General features: G+C 35.7%; 1 protein-coding gene across 2 annotated transcripts in view; it reads left to right on the top strand.

Annotated features, from left to right (window-relative positions):
- Positions 1–908: 908 nt before the first annotated feature.
- Positions 909–19,436, top strand: part of LOC311083240 (uncharacterized protein) — a 105,606-nt gene continuing 87,078 nt past the window's right edge. The window contains exon 1 of one of the 2 annotated variants that reach the window (XM_084114637.1): positions 909–1,254. The gene's annotated coding sequence lies outside the window, so the exon portion shown is untranslated. The remainder of the gene's footprint in view (positions 1,255–19,436) is intronic. The other variant, XM_084114636.1, reaches the window with a different exon arrangement.

Here is a 19,436-nt window from a genome sequence, read left to right as displayed (position 1 = left end):
AAACTATTAAAGATTCTTGTAATACTAACATGTTGCATAGGTATCGACATATAATATACACATAATCAATTAAATCATCAAAATACAAATTCGTAGATACCAAACATGGTATAGGTCAGGTTACATTAACTGGTGGTTCAAAGACACTATAGAGGACAGTAATAATCATACACACAATGTTCTGGAGATATGCATACTCATTTATAGAACAGTTCATCTATAAATTGATGCAGAAGAGTCTGTTTTATGGGCTTTATGTGTCTTTCTTATATGGCCTGATTCAAAGTGAGTTTAGAGCAAAGCTCTGCATTCTTTTCGGTCGTAAACCAGTCTTCTCCTGCCCGTTAGTCGCAGTTTTGGGGGATGGTCTAACACACGTAACACAGTTTGCTGGGAGAGTGGGTTTGACTGATTGTTCATTAAATATAATGAATCATTTGTGTCTTTTTGGTCCAGCCATTACAAAAATAAAAGACATTTTAAAATAGTAGAACTAAATAGTATATAATACTAAAACTAAATAATACTACAGCTTCAGAAGACCTAGAATATAGCGTACAAGTCATATTATGCTTTTTGTCCCTTTTGGACAGATGATCTGTTATTGTGTGAAAAAGGGTGATGAGTGTGTTCTTTAAAATTTCTTAATTTGTGAGACAGTGAAAAATCAAAGCATCCAGGTTTGGAACAACACGAGGGTGAGTAAATAATGAGCATTTCTTTTAAGCCGAAACAGTGGATGGAGAGGAGAGAGAGGATCGAAAAAGAGATGATTCTAACCCTTCTGTTTATTCGCTGCCTTTAGGTCTGCGCGTGTGCTTACTCCCATCACTCCCTCCCTTTCCCATTGGCTGCTTCCTTCTCCCACACACGGATACGGACACACACGCACACACACACGCGCACGCACTGGCTCTGAGCTCAGACACTAGAGTTGACGTTCTTGAGCGGAGGTCGAGAGAGGGACAGATGGGATCCACACACACACGCGGCGCTCCGTGCATCATTGATCGCGACTGAGACCTCGGGAAGAGACTCTCTTGCGTGGAAAAGAGAAGAGAGTAAAAATCAGTGACAGTGAGACGGAGGAAAGAAGATGCCATGGAATGAGCAGGATGGGATTGGGAAGCCTGGGCATCACTCAAGCTTCCTGAAGACAACAAGAAGATCTTTTTCTCTTCGCCAGCGCTTCTGAAACGGACCATCTCGAGTGTTTTCAGGGCACTCGTGCTCGGGTCGAACGGGAAGTTTCTGGTGAGTAACTTTCACTCATGTATAAAGGGCAGTTTCGGAACACCTTGCATGGATTGGTCAGGTCTTTTAGTTTCCAAAGGAAAGGGTTCTGTGCTTTATGTTTTGATTGTCCTCATATGCATAAGTCTGGAGGAATGTAAGCGTTCAGAGATGATCCGGCTAGATCTGAGCAGCTGTGCTCTACTAAAATGATGAGATCGCACGAATGGGAAGACAAAATAGCACAGTCAGATCTTCAGTTTCCAAACACACACACACGCACACACACACACACACACACACACACACATCAGTGCTTCATTGCATGCTGACACAAACTATAATAACCATAAAAGCACACACACCTGGTGTCCAATTGTACTAAATTTGCCAGATTCAAAGGACAGAGTGAGTCACTGTGTGTCCGCGCGTGTGTATGTGCGCGCGCGCGCGCGTGTGTGTGTGATGAATAACAGAATGAAAGTGCAAAGCTGAGAAATGTAGAGGTCATTGCAGATTCACAACATAGTGTAGGGAGCTGGTCAGTTGTGTTGGTTTAGGTAAACTGATATGTTGACTTTCATGTTAAAGAGTCAATGGCTGGTGAATTGAGGCAATTACCTGGCCATAAATAGCGTTTACTGGCGATGAAACTGTATTTTGCTTTATGCACCGTTCAAAAGTTTGAGGATTGTATCATTTTTTTTAAGGAATTCATATTTTTATTTAGCAAGGAGACATAAAATATATCAAAAGTGAGTGACTGCAAATACATTTATAATGTTAAAATATATATATATATTTCAAATAAATGCTGTTTTTTGACATAAATGTATATAATATTTTGCAAATAAACTTTCTATTCATCAAATTTTCCTGAAAATTTTTTTTATCACAGTTTTCGCAAAAATTTGAGGCAGCAGAACTGTTTTCAACATGTTTTCAAAATGTTTCTTGAGCAGCAAATCATCATATTAGAATAATTTCTGAAGGATCATGTGACACTGAAGACTGGAGTAATGATGCTGAAAATTCTGATTTGATCACAGGAATAAATTACATTCAAATAGAAAACACTTATTTCAGATTGTATTAATATTTTACCATTTTACTGTATTTTTGATCAAATTAAAGCAGCTTTGGTGAGCAGAAGAGACTTCTTTCAAAAACATTAAACAAATCTTACTGATCCCAAACTTGTCCTTATAAATCTGTCTCGGAACTGTTTAGCTGTTTTTCCACATAGGTCATCGTGTCACTCGCAGCATCATGCATTAGCTAATAGCTAGTCTCTAGATGAAGCCGGCGAAAGTCGCTTTTGTCACATTAAAAAAAAAGAAGTTCAATGAAATTCTTACTTTGCTTTTCACCATTGAAAAGAATAAGATAAATAAGTAGAAAAAACATATAAACCATGCATTACGCAAAAAAATAATTCCTGACTTGATTTTATCCTTTGGGATTTGATTGGAAAAGTAGGCATGACAGCAAGTGGCTGGAGGGGAAGACTCGAAAATGTACGATGTCATCCAAATAAGAAAGTCATTTCCGAGAGAGGACAAGTTCTTACATTTCAAAAAAAAAGATTACAAAGACAAACATTGCATTTATTTGTAATAACATGCACCAATGAATCGTGCACAAAAAGACTTGGAAAGGTTAAGGTCTTAAGAAATGAAATGTGGTTAATGCTTAATGAATTAATTTCCATGCTGAATGTAATTTTGGACTGTTCATTTAGATTTTTTAATCTTCATGTTGTGCTTGCAAAAACAGCACTGAGATTCACAAACTAGTTTTCCCATTAAGCCGGTGTAATGCATGCACTGTCAGATGCTGTTTGTGTCACTCATTCACTTTCTGTCCACTGTGTCACTCCTTCTCCGCATTCATTTTCCTCTCGCCGTGAAGTTCATATCACATCAGCGCTCGGGATGCACTTTTGGCTTCCAACCAGACACTTAACCTTCCTTATCCTCCTCAAACCTTCCACCCCAATTATCATTTTCTCACTCTGTTTCATTGCGTCCACGCTTAGCCAAAACTGTGGATTTTCACTCTAGGGTCCTCCTATGAATGAGCTCTGGAGTTGATTATGGTCATTTTAAAAAGAGATTCCCAGTAATTAGCCAGCTGGGCTCCGCTCGTGCTGGACGCTGGTCATCACTGTCTGCGGCCCAATGGGTGGAACCAGCTCGTTTTTAGCTGCCAAATGAAGCATTCGGAAAGAGTATGTTCATCTAATCCCACCAATCAAAACATTAAGGATTCGTAAACAGCCGTTTACCTAATGGTCAGGGTTTGACTGGTTAGCATGGTCCAATTAGACCCTGCTGGTAGATCTTCACTTCAAAAAATCTTTGTTTTCCAGGTCAAATATATATCAAAAATATTTAGATGTTTTTCTTTAGAAGCAACATTTTGTAAGATAAAACTTTTCGACAACACTTTACAATAAGGTCTCATTTGTTAACATTAGTTAATGTATTAACTACAATGAACTAACAATGAGCAATACATTTGTTACAGTATATATTAATCTTTGTTAATGTTTGTTAATAAAAATACAGTCGTTTGTTTGTTCATGTTAGTGCATGAACTAATGTTAACAAATACAACTTTTGATTTTAATAATGTTGATGTTGAAATTAACATGAACTAAGATTAATAAATGCTGTAGAAGTATCATTCATTTTTAGTTCATGTTAACTGAAGTAGTTACTAATGTTAACTAATGAAACCTTATTGTAAAGTGCTTTTTTTACTTTATTGACAATGTTTTGTCATGAAAGCTTATTCCTCACTACATTTTGTTAGAATACAAGCCTTTATATCTTATGCACTTGTGTGTTTCAAAAGTAAAAAACATATTGTTTTTAGGTACATTTAATTTTTTTATGGAAAACAAGACAAATATATATATATATGTATATGTTTTTTTTAAAGATAAATTATGTTTTTTGTAAAAGATTTGAGCACCTTTCTTTCGGCTAAATGTGACAATTTGTCAATGATGCAGCATTTATTTGTTCCAGGCTTAGTCACAGTAAAATGTGCATTTTAAATGCCCATCTGTAGTTTAACCAGCTCATCTCATTGCTGCTTTTGTAATTGATAGCACTGTTGTTTTGACGTAGGTCTGAGCATTTAGCCAACCAATGCATTTTTAATTATTTGTGCATGATGTTTTCATCCTTAATCTTTAATGCTTCTGCAATCCTGCTGAGTGACAGATCTGTTCCTGTTAGCACATGCACATCAAGGAGATTCTGTGTGCTTGCTTTCATCTGGAGCAAAACAACACTGAGAGGTTTCCTGGAAGATGTTAGAATGACATTCAGTGGGTGCTTTCATGATGCTCATGATTGAGAACATGTGAATTGGCTGTTTTTCTAATGTTTGTCCACAGAGCACACCTGAAATGTAATGGATTGCTTTAAAGTTGAAGCGCTCTGTCACAGTGTCTCATTGGTGCATGCTTACTGCGACTCTTTTGCAGTGCAAGGATGGTCAGAATAGATTTTTTAAAGGCATTTGAGGGTTTTTAAACACTTTGCAGCTTGTCAGGCTGTGAGACCAGATAATGCTGGTTTAGTGGTCAGTGTTAGTAATATACTATTATAGTACACTGTAAAAAAAATTCCGTAAAATTTACGGTAAAAACTGGCAGCTGTGGTTACCAGAAATTCACCGTAAAAAATACGGTAGCAACATTTTAGGTTTTACAGACTTAACTTAAAATGTACAATAATAAACCGTATTTCATTATCTGATATAATGTTAATTTACCAACCTACTGAAGTATTAAAATCTTTTTTGTACCATTGTAATGCACTGACAACCAACAATCACAGCAGTAATGAGTCACATGATCAAAGCTCATCACAAGCAGTTCTTCCACAAGAAAGTTAATATTAATATATATATTTATAGAAGCTGCACAGTGTCATTCACACAAACATTAAACACCATCATGGTAACACACATGAAATTTTAAAAAATACAATAAACATTAATTTAACAACATTAAATGTAACATAAATCCCTAATGTACATAACTGATTAGAAAAAAACTAAGAAAACTATGACAAAACATAGTTATTTCAACAAAAATACATCAAATGTGAAGTGTCACGCAGGGAATTGTGGGAATGTCAATTATAAATGTAAATGTAAATTATACAATGACTTGTTCGTTTTCACTTCCAAAAACTGTAAATTGAATGGTATTTTACAGTAAAATTACATTAAATGTACCATTAGATCTATCACAGTTATTTACCGCATATAGTAAGGAAACTTTCTGTTAACCAATTAACAGTTTTTCACTGTAGCATTTTTACAGTCTTTTACTTTACAGTAGTCTTTTACAGTTTTTCTACAGTGTATATTAATACTTTTCAATATATTTAATTTTTTCTATAATATTTTGACTTATTTTTAGATTTTCATTTTATTGTTTTAGTAGTTATATGTGCTTTCATCATTTTATTAATTATTTGTTTTTTAATGTTTCTATTTAGCATTAATATTTCTTGTTTCAGTTTTAGTAATTTTAGTACTTCAACTTTAAACTCATTTTATTTCAGTTAGTTGCCAATGCAACATTTCTAATATTTGTTTTTTCCCCCTTTTTTTTTTTTAGGTTTAGGCTTTTCATCCAATATTTATATTTTATTTTATCTCAGCTTTATTTCAATTAACAAAAACAATTATTTTTTTATATTTTTAGTTTTAGTTAACAATAACAACACTGGTGCTGCTTTGGTTATTTTTGGTGCAGTTTTTTCTCATACATAACATTTGCAGAATCTATAAGATTTGCTTTTTATTTTATTTTATTTTATTTTTATCAACACTGTTCCGATAAAGCTATTTGGCATAACAGATATTTCAGAAGACAAAATAACTGAATTTACAAAAATTATCCCCACACACCCTTGCTCCTTAATATAATATGTTTCCTCCTTGAACATCAATGACCGTTCGTCCTTTTGTGATAATCGAGTCCTCATGTTTTCTGCCCACTGTTCTTGGCAAATACCCTGTAATTTTGTTGGTTTCTCTGCTTGCTCTTCATATTCAAATTCTCAACCATAGTGGCTCAGTTATGTCAAGATCCTACTTTGCCACTCCAGACATCTGAGGGATTCATTCACTACAACCACAAAAGACTGCCAGCAACCGCTGATGCTCGAAGAAGCATGTGTCTTGTGTGTATATATATATATATATATATATATATTTAATATTTTTTTAATATCTGATGTTTAGATCAGCTTTCCTAGGGCAGCACTAAAAGGGGGAGGAAAAAATCGAAAAACCATCATCTAATTTTTACAGATTCTGCAAGGAATATGTAGACTGAGCTGGTAAAGCAGGTTAACCTTGTTTTTTCAGCAGGGATAACATTTCATTAAGCAGTGAGATGTAGTGAGTTCTCCAACTTCATTTCAGTTTGACATCAGCACTACTATAGAATTTACAGCTTCCTCAGAATAATGTCCAATTGTCCATTTCCTGTGAATAAACCCTTGAGATCACAGACGACAAACAGCCAGCGAGACAATATCATGCATCAGCAGTTTAACATCATAAAAAAATGGGCCCAATACTGATTCAACCAGGCAGTGTTTATGGATTATGTAACTTCATGCATTTGCTAACATGCCATGACATAGCACATTAATACACAACAGACGAACTGCGCTGGGTGAGAAGACTGCTGAAGAATTAGCTTGTGCATTTCTTCATAAACATTATTGCTTTAAATCTTCTTTTAGGGAATTTGACTACAGTAATGCCGTTTCATTGAGATTTATTAGTTTATCAATCATGTTGTGGTGCACAAACTCTACTTTCTGACAGCTGATCTTTAGTGACAAATCAGAACTGTGTCTTTGTGCTCAATTGTCAGTCTATCAGTCTTGTATTTTCATGTTTTTCACGTGGCCAAATTTGAATGCAGTAAACATTGTTTGCTGATCAAAGTTTATATGGGAATAAAAGCCACATTAAATCTGTTCATCATATAAAGCGATTGTGTCTCTTCAGAAAACTTGGCCATATCCCACCTTATATGACCATATCCCAAATATCAAATACGAAAATATGCCATTCCCATACCTAAAATACATATTTTGCAGTTACTTTTATGCAAAATGACTACCACTATTCAATACAAGCATTTCAGTCAAATATAATTTATGCAATATGTCAAACCTGTAACCTGCAGTGGAAAATAATCTAACGGTTTAAAAGGAAAACCACGGACTTGGCAACTCTTCTCTTTATAAACGTTTGGAACCGTCAGACTTTAGGGCGAATAGACTTTCAATGGATGGACAGAAATCTCTTTCAAAATCATTTGCGTTTTGAAGATGAACGGAAGTCTTGTGGATTTGTTTCAACTCAAGCTCAATTTCGAGTGACACTGCTACCACAAACTATCCAAGTCTCACTTACACCTTCTCTCGCTGTGCCTATCAAGACTTTAATACGTTTTCTCTCTCTCTATAGTTCTTTCTCTTTAGTGTAGTGTTTTCTGAGAGGTAGCTGATATAATGAGTGTTAGTCCGGTTGGTTCACGCTTTCTTCTCCCTCTATCATTCTTGCAGCACATAAACACATAAAGTATGTGTAGGAACCAGCCATCAAACCTGTGCAAATAATCATGACCTTGGCTGACACTGATTCAAACCTCTCACTTCACCGACATTACTTCTGCAGACGGGAAACTGAGGCTGGGGTTTTATGAAAGGGAAGGCGTCAGGTTCAGTAGAACTTTAAGATGGCGTTAAATCAAAACTGCACCTTATTTATTTTCTTACGCGTTCAGTATACGTCCCTGGTCCTATTGTGCATGATTCATTCTGCTGGTTATTCCAAAGAAAAAATATGTATTTGTCTTCATAATCTTTCAACCGATTGTAGTTGCTTGCTATACATCTGAAACAACGCTCCTTTTAGGCTATTTTTCATCTCTTTCTACATCCTAGCTCAATTCTGTTACAAAACTGAGGTTCTAACCAAAGATTTAAGATTTCAGGGAGACTAAAGGTAAAAGTTTTAAGCTTGCCATTAAAAAATCCATTTTGATCGATCACTTATTCTAAATATAGTTAATGGGGTGAATTTGTCCTCTTTATTATTTATTCCTGCAGCTCAAACTACCGCACATTACTAAAAATGCATAAAGTTCATCCACTTAGTCATGATTTGGACAGCTTTACAGCTCATATAACACATTTTCTCTTATGCTCACCAATGGTGCATTTATTTAAAGGTACAATATGTATGACATTTGTAATAAAATATCCAAAAATCACTTGCACAGTGTGATATATTTCCTGCAGTTGTGTACTTACAATATCCCAAAAGTTCCCAAAGATGTTTAATTTCAGAGAAATTCCCATTTTAAATAATGGCTCGTCCCTGTTCACTTGTCGCCTGTCAATGACGTAATATCCACATTATCCCTGGTTTCCACTCGTACTGCCATAGTAACCATGGCGACAGACAACTGCGTTACGTCTAGCGGCACGCTCGCGTTGTTTTTGTTTCGTTCAAACATTATGGACCATGGCAAGCAGACTTTGGGACAAAAGGAGAACTAAAATTAGGATCAATATCAGTGTGGCGTTTTCGAGATGCCGAGAGCTAGCGTCCGCGACTAACTTCGACTTGACAGAGACGCGCAAATGTACATAAAACTAATCAATGTTATATAGCTCAACATGATGAAATGTTAGAATATCATCAGTATGTTATTCTAATGTTGATCTAGCTTACTGCTAGTCTCATACAGACAAACTAACACATAGAATAACATTATAACTTTCAACACACTCAAATGCAGTTTATTGTGATAGTGTGTAGACCAAGTGAAACAGCGCTGCGTTACCTCACAAGATGTATTCGTCTAATAAACTGACCTGTGTGAGTATTATTCAGCACTTGCGGGTAGTTTGGTAGAATTAAATGTCCTTATTCCTTTATACCCGCGGGACTCATGTGTAGCGCTGATATCTGTCTCTCATTCATTAGCAATAAAGCCCTGCTTCATTCCACAGTCATGTTAAAAACATCAATGTATTCACTCATCCATAAACATTATTAGATCCTTCGGCATGATGACAAGTTCCATAATTCCGCTTATGCGTCATCAACATACGCCTTTGTTATTGTAAGAAGTTAGCGACCCCTAGCGGCGAACAAAATTACATATTCTAGCTTTAATCAAGTATACAGTAAACTAAAAACTGTAATATTGTGAAATATTATTAGAATTTAAAAAAGCCATTTCTATTTGCATGCATTAATTTATTCCTGTGATCAAAGCTGAATTTTCAGCATCATTACTCCAGTCTTCAGTGTCACATGATCCTTCAGAAATCAGTCTAATATGATGATTTGCTGCTCAAGAAACATTTCTGATTATTATCAATGTTGAAAACAGTTGTGCTGCTTTATATTTTTGTGGAAACTGATAGAAAGAGAATGCGTTTTTATGCGTTTTGGCCATTCATTTACACAACAATGACGTTTTAGGGGCCTGAAAATGCAAACTTTTGAAAATGTGATTCAAAGTGCAAGTTCTTGAAAACTATACTATTATCTCAGTGTAAACTACAAAAAACAGAAATTTGTGAAAAAAACGGTGATGTCATGTGCATGCGCATGCGTATTATGTTTTCAGTCTATAGGCGCATAGTGTTTCTTTACAAAGTGACATCGCCATCTACTGGCCTGGCAGCAGAATACAGTGTTTTTAGTCGTTTTCACGGATCCGTGTGTATGGGATCATTTTGACAACGTTGTTGAATGTATGCGAAAAATGCAGAGGAAAAATGTTCCCATTTAAAGTACATCGTTGTCGTGTAAACATACTCTTAGTGCATCTTTATTGAATCCAAACTTTTGAATATTCATTAATAAACAAAGGAAATGTTCATTAAAGTCCGTATGAAACGGAAAAATTAAGAACTGTCCATTTCGATTTCATGGAGACTTTAAGCTATTTCACGGGATTTTTAAACCCTCTGTAATGCCTTGCAGCATTGACTTTAAATGTAAATCTGTTACTGTAAACATGAGCATAGATGTTTGCAGTATACTTTAGGTTGTACTGAACCCAGAGCATTTCTTTAAGCCTTTTCGCATCATCTCCTCGGCTGGGTCACACTGATGACATCTGCTGCTCATGCTGGCAAAACTAGCGATCTTAATGAAATGAAAAGAGAAGCTTCCAAAAATACTTGGGTAATGAGGTTCTTTGAAACGTGACACTGTGTGACCAAATCCTCTTTTTTCCTCACTCATGATTGACACATTTGATTCATGTTGATGTCTTTTAGTTTCCACAGAAAACCAAAATAATCAGGTGAACAAAAACAGAAAAGTTTGATTATAGTGCTTCCAGCATCTTTTCAGCATTAAACGCAACCTCCCTAGTCACTATGAGGGGCGTATGTTTCTTATGTCTTCATTTTTCTGAAGTTCCCCATTTCCACGGCCTTTGTTATGCAAATCGTCTCTCACTCATGAGTGCGAGTAGGTGTTGGTAAGAGTTTCTTTGTGCTGTAGAGTTAAAGCTGGCAGAGGTGGTTTCTCTGCAGAATTATTTAGCATATAGATAATAAGATCTCATTGTCATAAGATCCATCTCAGTGTCTGTGAAAGTTTTAGCACATTGTACATCATCTTTGGCAGCTCTCGGGAGAGCTTTTGTTCTTCTCAAAACAAATCTAAATTCAAGATTTCATTCAGGCCAAGTGTCCGCCATTTGAATCAGCAGTTTCGACTGTGATATTGCTTTCTTGGGCAATAAATGAAATGCAATACAAATACAATGGCAAGACGTTTGCCTTGAGTGCTGGGTTAAAAATGTAACGCTGAATACTTTTTCAATTAATCAGAGAGATTGCTGAATCATGTCTCATTAGCAGCTTGCGGTTAGCACAAATTAGCGGTTTGTGGCTGTATAAGGTGACTTAGTCTTGTGATTGCAAAATCATTGCAAAGAACCATTTATAATTTGGGTTTTTAGGTTTGTGGGATTCATATCTTTTTCTGTGCACAGTTGAGATATGTTGTTATTTACACCTGGTATTAAACAGTGGTGTAAAGTATTTGAGTAAATATAATGTATGTATACTGTACTTAAGTATCTTATTGGCTACTTTGTACTTTGAAGATATTAGCAACTTTTACTCTCTACTTGACTACATTTTTGTATATTATGCAAGTATATGTACTTTTCTGTGTTTATTTCTGCTACAGAAGTGATATCACCATCTACAGGGCATTGAAGGTACTATATCTTGTGCGTTTTGCCCTTACTCACCCAAATTAGTTACTAGTTGGTTACTAAACAAGGCTACTTTACGCGAGTATGTTAGCAAGTTGCTGAATGGCAGGTGTTTCATATATGAGATGAGGACATGATTGCAACCAGCGATGAGGCCGAAACCAGCACGGCCAGCGTTGACTCTTTAATTTTACTTTAATTTTACCCCTGTAGTCTATAATTTTATCCCTTAAAACTCATCTTTGATCACCACAATGACATATTTAAATGTTTTTTCCTTGAAAAAAAAACTCCATCCCTTAAAAGTTTGAATGTAACTCGACACCCTTGCCTCATTTAGTATATGCGGTTCTATGAATATGCAAATGAGCCCCGCCTCCACTCACTCAAACCAGCTCAGAGATCCACTCGTTGACGATCACACGTTGATCTGATTGGTTACAAGGTAGTTTGTGACGTCAGAAACACCAGCGATTTCAAACCGTGTTTTTGAGACTGTCTTTGGTTCACTGCAGTTTTAAAGGGACAATGTGTAGGAATTTCTCCCATCTAGCGGTGAAATTGTATTTTGCATTCAAACGAATAGTGCTCTACAGTGCCTCGCTTTTTCAAATGCGTGTTGCTTCTACGGTAGCCGTTATGTACCAAAAAGCTATGACAGAATGTCTTCTAATAGCACTTCATCGAGTTTTCCTTCAGGTGAACAGCTTTGTTATTTCAAACAAATTGCAACTTGACACAACGAACAAACGGATGTTTGATAGAATTGAACGTTTCCAAAGGCAGAGAAGCGACCAAGCAATGAAAAAAAGCTTGTAATTTAGACCGTAACATTGACTTACCTGTCGAGAAGAAAGCAGGCAACTTCAGCGTCTCTTTTGAAAGCTTTCTCCTGCATCAACTCTTTCCACCTGGAAAAAGCTATCCTGACATTAAACCTTGTTTTTTGCAATCTCCGGTCCTGTGACTCCACATAAGTATGGTCCTCCATTATAAATAACCGTGCAGTGCAGCCTTTTAAACTTGCCGGGGCAGTGACAAGCGTCTCTCAAATCTTCTTGTCCGTTTCAGCTGCTTTCAGTCACGTGACGCTGGCTCTGAACGAAAACGCGTTGGCGTAGTACTTTTTGTCCCTCTCTGCTATTATAGTTTTTCAAGATGGCGGAACTACATGGAAGACTCCGTGGACCTACCCGTCCCATGTATATAAAAATAATAAATTCTTCGTTTACGAGGATAAGTCAGATCATTGGCGGAGGTATTTGTACACCATTGAGGACATATTTATGAATAAAAATATTGATTTTAGATAATAAAATACTTAAACTACACATTGTCCCTTTAAGGAGAAAATACTCAGCAATGGTGTTGGCTTATGAATTTGCACATGGTTTGTCTTAAAGCATATTAAAAACACCACATAGACATATAAACAACATTAAAAGCTTGATTTTCACCACAGGCGGACATGTTAGACCTTTTTAAAGGATATTGGTTTACTTGTGGCCTTTTTGAGTACTTGAGCTTAACTGAGACTTGAGTGTTTATAGACTTTTAACAGGCTGTTTTGTCGAACCTCAGTTTTATTTCGATTGTTTATGTCTCACTGTTTCTTGTTTATGTCTCTTGTCGAGGACTAGTGCATCTTTGAGCCTACATTTAGTACGAGTAAAATACTGGATTTCACCTGTGAAATTTCACAGAGCAACGGTAAATGTGACCGTATCCTGTGGTTTCCACAAAAATATTAAGCAGTGGAACTGTTTTCAACATTGATCATAATAATAAGTCTTGAGCAGCAAATCATCATATTAGAATGATTTCTAAAGGATCATGTGACACTGAAGACTGGGGTAATGATGCAGCTTTGATCACAGGACTAAATTACCTTTTACAATATATTACAATAGAAAACAGTTATTTTAAATTGTGTTTTAAAATGTTTTAAATGTATTTTTGATCAAATAAATGCAGCCTTGGTGAGCAGAACAGACTTCTTTCAAAAACATTAAAAAATCCCACCAACCCCAAATATCTTAATGTGAGTGTACATTATAAATTTGCAAAAATGAGTGACTACGTTGTATATACTCACCAAAGCCATTTTGGATGCTGGTTCTAGTTTTCATCCATTACCTGAGGAAATGAGAATCTTTGAAGCACCAGTATGTATAGTTGGTTTACCAAGTTGAAGATAAAATGTGTCATTTCTGTCACCAAAATGATTTGCAAAGATATGGACTGTTTTCAAATACTCGATCCCTCGTCTACCGTTGGTCAAACTAAAAGGATGGGATATGAGGATGTAACATCGTTCTTTAAAAGGTGTAATTCCAACCCTGTTACATCTAACTTTTTGGAGCCTTTATTTTAAAAGTGCAAAATGAATCTGTTTTGGTCTCTGATGTAGTTTATAAACATACAAGCAATAAAAACAAAAGAGTCTTCCATGATTTGCCACTTCACTAAACTCTAAGCATGGCGTGGGGTGTTTCTCCTTCTTTTCCCCTGCTGTCTTCTCTTTCTCTCCTGTCTCGCCTCACTTTGGCGTCTCTCTAAATATATCTCGCTGTGTCTACCTTTCTCGCCGTCTCTCTGCTCGCACAGTCTTGTCCAATAAAGTTAGCCATGCTTCACCAATGCAATCTGACACACTTTTACATAACAATTCTATCTGCAGCATGCGCCCTCCCATCCCAGACACAATTCAAAGCTTTCTCCATGAATGAGTGACCGTAATGCAGTATTAACTGAGCATTTTAACTCTGAATATTAGATGTGTGTGGTGAATAGCACATGCTGAAACTGAAATGCACTCCTGTCTTTGTTGAACACCGGTGCGGATGCATCAATGCCAACCTCAATGAGGACTCAAACTTTTTCTCTTCAAAAAGCTTTTTGGCTCTTTTCCCACATCTCATAGACATACAGTATCGATTAGAGCTGGACAGTAGAGATTCTGCTATACAGTTTATATCTGTGCCATAATGTTCAGTATTGTAGAACGCTTCATTAATTGTAAGGAGAGTGAATTAGTTTTGGTTTATCATATTGTGATGCTCTCATCCAGTGTAGAAATGCTAACCTGTAAGACATTTGCATTGTCTTCGGATGTGTTTTAGACAGTCCTATAATGTATTAACTCAGATCAACTCAAGTGTCACATAATGTGAAGCTGTTTTTTCATCATTCATTTATAAAAATGTCATCTTTATCTAATCTTTTATCTGATCTCTAATCTTTAATGGCATTAGTAATTGTGTACATTCATATAAAGTTGTATATACTGTATATAAAGTCTAGCACTCATACATTTTCACACATGCATTATTAACATATTGACAGCTTCTAAAACGTAAAACTTTGTTTATAGAATATTTAAATAATGGAATTAGATTTTATTGTATTTAATCAATGAGATAATATATACACCGGATGATTGATATATATATATATATATATATATATATATATATATATGTATATGTATAACATTTATATTGTTAATATATTTGAAATGTTACATTTTACTAAATAATATATATATATATATATACACACATATATATATATATATATATATACATATACACACAGATATATATATATATATATATATATACACACAGACATATATATATATATATATACATATATATATATATATATATATATATATATATACAGATTACACATGTAATGCGTTTTTGTAAGTAAGGCAATTTAGCTTATAGCTTAAAGTTAAAAGCTACACGATTATTGAGCATTACTTGCTCAAATGCTCAAAGAGCTCAGGGGACGCTTGTGAAGTCTTTAATAACATTGATATGTTTGAGTTATGATTCATTTAGATGCTTCCCAGCCCAACTGCGTATGAAGTGCAATATGCACGTGGAAGACTGAGGGGGGTTGAGGGGGGTCAGCGTTCCTGCCACTAGGACACACTGAGCATTAAGAAATGCTGGATTCATTAAACTGTCACTGTAAATCTCTGTCCACACAGACTGAGAGAGAGAGAGAGAGAGAGAGAGAGAGAGGGGGAGAGAGAGAGGGAGAGAGGGAATATGTGAGTAGAAAAGAAAGCATTGGGAGTGCTGGAGGAAAGAGAGTGAGGGAGTACAAAAGAGATGGAATCTGTGATGGAAAGCAACATAAATTATGGAAATAAAAGACAGAAAAGGAGACAGTACTGACCTTCAGTTCTTAGTTTTATCTTTGGTTTATTCTTACTATTGTTTAAATAATGTTACTTCCCTAATTTATTCCTTTTTGTTAAATTAAGTAAACTCTTCACTGTTATCATCTGTTATTTTGTTTTATCGGTATGTAATTTATTTATCATATTTATAATTATCAATCTGACAAAATATGCTATTTGCAAGCAGCATATAATTGGCAAATATTTATGAAAAAATTAATTAGTTTATTTTATTCATTGTTTGCGGTGCAGAAATATAGTACAGAATTTTTTTATATTGCTTATTCTCTGTATCATTGTTATTTTTCATTATTTTAGTTATTAGCGCCGTTTGCTAAGGTTCATATTAAGGGTTGGCCGATTTTCGTAACTTTTAAAGCACTTAACTTGCCCCACACCATTCGTGAATGATACCTTGAATCAGTCGATTTGTCATGAGGTGTGCTTTAATTTAATTTTTTAATTTACATTTTTTTGTTGGTTGTATTTTTTCATTTTTTTTATTTTATTGTTTTATTTAATTTTATTATTTATTTCATTTAATTTTGTATTTCATTTAATTTAATTGTTTTATTTAATTTTTATTTAACTTTTTTTCTATTGTTCACAACTTTCGTGCAAATACTTTGGCAATGTGCAGTTTTATCATTCCAACCAAATCACATAAAATTTAAATTGATTTGAAAAGGAAACCTGAGTGCAGTGGCAACCGTGTTTTTCTCGACGAGAGACCGGATAGAATAGAACAACCGGATGCTACAGAAACAAACACTCATATCTTTAGAAGACCTGAAGGATGCCTTGGCTCCGGGCAGCAGAATCAGCCTGAGACGGGAGGTTATGATCCGATCCTCTGCTCCAAACACCAGGGTGGCTCGTGTTCTCCCTCACCTAATAATGTGGAATTATCTGCACAGCAGAATAAGTACATCAGGGAGTCTGAGCATCAGCGCTTATGACGCTAATGAGGGAACAAGATGCACAGTTGTATCATATATCATAAACTCTGATGATAAAGTTATTTTTCATTAGTACTTTGGAGGCAAGGTGCTTTAGAGAGTTTGCAGTGTGCCCACGCAGTGTAGGTGGGCTCAATGAGTTAACAATGTTAGTTTAAAAGAACAACATGGCTTTGTTGCAGTGCTGTGTGGTGGACTGAAACCCCCTCTCTTTATTATTATTCTTTTTTTTAGTCTGATGTAAATTCATGTTGAATTTGATGTTAACATGGTTTCCAGGTTAAAAGCATATGGAACATCATTATTACTTACAATTATTATAATATTACTAAAATGCACTTTACATTACGGTTCAAAAGTCTGAGGTCAGTATGACTTTTTTTAAAAAGAAGAAATTAATAAATTCCTGCTGAATAAAAGTATTAAATTGATCAAAAGAGGCAGTAAATGTATAATGGTACAGGATATTTCTATTACAAATAAATGCTATCTATCTATCTATCTATCTATCTATCTATCTATCTATCTATCTATCTATCTATCTATCTATCTATCTATCTATCTATCTATCTATCTACACTCTAAAAAATGCTGGGTTGTTTTAACCCATTTTTGGGTCAAATATGGACAAAACCAAATGTTGGGTTAAAAATGTATAAAATTTTAACCCAATGGCTGGATTTGTCCATATTTGACCCAAAGTTGGGTTGAAACAACCCAGCATTTTTGTATATACTATATATCAAGCATAGCGTTGGTTCTGGCAGGTCACGTTAGTCAAGCTCACATCAGTGACTCTCAGCTGATCCACATCTACCTATAGGAATACAATGCCTATCACCGTATACAGTATATAAGCTCCTTCAGTATTATCAGCAGCGATCGCGTTTCTCCAGAGCGAATTACCCTCCTCCCTCCCCAGCTCCTCCTCTCGCCAGTCAGGATTTGGCATTCTGATTCCCCTTGAATCAGCATAAATTCTCAAATTATGTTGTACTTTAAAATCTTGAATTAAATATATTTGCAAACATTCATGTTGGTTGTGTTCTGTTTACCCTAAGGTTATTGCTGCTCTCCCTGCTCTTATCCATGCTAGGCTGCATGAATGCGCAGGGAGTTCTCGCCCAGAACGGAACCAAACCGCCAATCCAAACTGTATGCTAATTGTCAATCGTATTTGACGGTAGTGGTCCTGACAGAAACGTGTATGTATATATATATATATATATGTATACTCACTTAAAAATGTTGGGTTAAAAATAACCCAACGAATAACCCAACTGTGTTTTTTTTAAAAAAAATATAAAATTCAGTTTTAGAATAATTATATTCAACGTCTCAGTACACAATACTTAATGTTATATATACATAAAAACGATATGACTTACCTTTCATAATCAGGATGCAGCAGCAGCTTCTGTGTTGACTGTCTGTCACTGGACCGTTAAAATTTGAAACCGTAGGTTATTTAACCCAACAGTCGGGTTATTTCTGGAAATTACCCAACGATTTTTAAAATGACCCAATATTTTTGGAAAATAACCCAACATATTGACCCAATATGTGTAACCCAACGGTTGGGTTAAACAAATAACCCAACGTTTACTGTGTAGTATACAGATTATTTTCTTTGTGGATGCACTCCTCAGAGAAAACAGCCTTGCTTTGATGAAGCCGTATGCTGAGACATTCGGTAGCGGAGACCGTTCTGAACGGCAGCGTTTCCTGCTCCGTCGCGGGTGCTCTGTTGATTCACATCACATCCAGAGGCCTTGGCGTGTCACAGCCAATCACATCAATGCTGTGATGTGCCACAGGATGAAGATGAGGATGAGGAGGAGGAGGAGGTTGTGGTAGAGGAACACAAGCCCCCGAAGGCTGCAGCTCTCCTCCCAAACCCCTGTCGAGCATCACAGTAATCATCAGTAATCCTAATAATCAAGCCTTCTCCGTGACCAACGGGGGTGTTACCATGAAAAAGATGTTTCCTGCAGGGGAAAAAAAAGCAGGTAAATAAATATATAAATTAAGAAAGATGTACCTAAATTAAGAAGACAGACCCTCCCGGGTGTCCTTTCCCAAAATAAATGTGCAATGTAGCTTAATATTTCCTGAGACATGGCTAGATCCAGCGACCTACTCTGAGACAGCCGTGTCAAGATCGCTCGACTGTCTCGCTTCTTTCTTAATAAAGCTGTCCGAGAGCGTTTGGCTTTACGTAGAAAGACAGCAACATATGCCGTCTCAGCTCTCATTTACTCAGGGCTGACATTGGATTTGAAATTTCATTTGAAATGAACCCATTTAGATCTGACGGTTTGTGACAGGACGGCTGTTCGGATGGGATTGGTTTTCTAAATGACATATAAATTACAGTTATTAACATAGGATGTCTGTCATTTCATGTACTACTGTTTGGAAGGGAATTGGGATCTTTGTATTTAGGATTAATGTGAGAGCATAGCCAGGATTTAGATGTTATGGGATGCCTCATAGATGTGTGCATACTATCATTCAAAAGTTTGGGGACAGTAAGACTTTAATGGTTTTGAGTCTTTCATGCTCACCAAGGCTGCATTTATTTGATCAAAAATATGCTAAAAGCAGTAATATTGTGAAATATTATTACAAATTGATTTTTTTTTTTTTTTTTTTTTAAATAGAATTTATAATGTCATTTATTCCTGTGATCAAAGCTGAATTTTCAGCATCATTACTCCAGTCTTCATTGTCACAT

Source organism: Abramis brama, assembly GCF_963993115.1.
Source record: "Abramis brama genome assembly, chromosome: 5".
Lineage (NCBI taxonomy): Eukaryota > Metazoa > Chordata > Actinopteri > Cypriniformes > Leuciscidae > Abramis > Abramis brama.
The sequence above is the reverse complement of the archived record's forward strand: the minus strand, read 5'-3'. Positions and strand labels throughout refer to the sequence as shown.